We start from the raw sequence: 1,053 nt of genomic DNA, 5'->3' as shown, positions 1-1,053 counted from the left end.
TTTATTTTCTTTATATTTCACTGGGTTTATTAAACTCTTGCTTATGATGAATATTTGTTTATTTTCTTTATATTTCACTGGGTTTATTAAACTCTACCACCTGCCTTCCACCCAACCCCACCCAATTTTACAAATGAAGAGTTCAGTTTATTTTCCTGTTTTCTAATAAATATACTTAAGGCTATAAACTCACTTCTTGGTACTTCTTTAATTCTTTCATAATTTCGTCCATTTAGCATTTTCAGTGTTCAAGTATAAGCATTTCTAAATGTGCTTTATATTTTTGCTCTAATAAAATAACTGTTAACTATATATTATCATATTTAATTTAAATAAAGGTCATTTAATATCACAATGATCATTTTCAGACTTAAAGGATATTATTATTATGCTATCATTTCTAATTTTTAGAAACATAATTTAAAGTACTCTTTGTAATTTACTATGGTTTCCTTTCTGACTCAGTTTTCAGTTTTGTTTGGTATTTGGGGGCTTTAAAGAGGCAGACATTTATTCATTCAAAATTCTGTCGGCTAAAAGTCCAAATTAGTGTCACTTTCTGGCCTGTTGCTGTCCTGGGTTCTTTGGTTCCTTGCGTGTGTTATCTGCTTGCTCCAGGGGTAAATGACTCCACTCCTTGTTGCATGCTTACATTTATTAATTGGTGTTCTAACTGATACCTGTATTTGTTTATTTTCTTTTTTGACGGCTTGATCTAGCAATAATTGAGGAAGGTATGTGAAATAATTCACTAACAACTGCACTTTCTATTCATCCTTATAATTCTGTTACTATTGCTCTATTTAGTGAAGATGTTCTCACCAAGGTATATTTAATTGAACTTGGTCTTTATGTCTTTATGTTTTTATCATGCAGCGAGTTATTGGATATGGCTCTTCTAGCCACAGTCTTTGTAACTTCTACCAAATGACTGTTAGAAATAAGAGGTGTTTGAAACTTAAATGAGGGGATAGGTTCGTTTTGCCATCCCACTAGGTATAAAACGAGCCATTGCAGAAGCAAGAGTTGAGATTTCACCGTTATTAAGAAAGA

This window comes from Echinops telfairi, unplaced genomic scaffold (genome assembly GCF_000313985.2).
Source record: "Echinops telfairi isolate 266 unplaced genomic scaffold, ASM31398v2 ScPeMD7_2;HRSCAF=8, whole genome shotgun sequence".
Taxonomy (NCBI): Eukaryota; Metazoa; Chordata; class Mammalia; order Afrosoricida; family Tenrecidae; genus Echinops; species Echinops telfairi.
The sequence above is the reverse complement of the archived record's forward strand: the minus strand, read 5'-3'. Positions refer to the sequence as shown.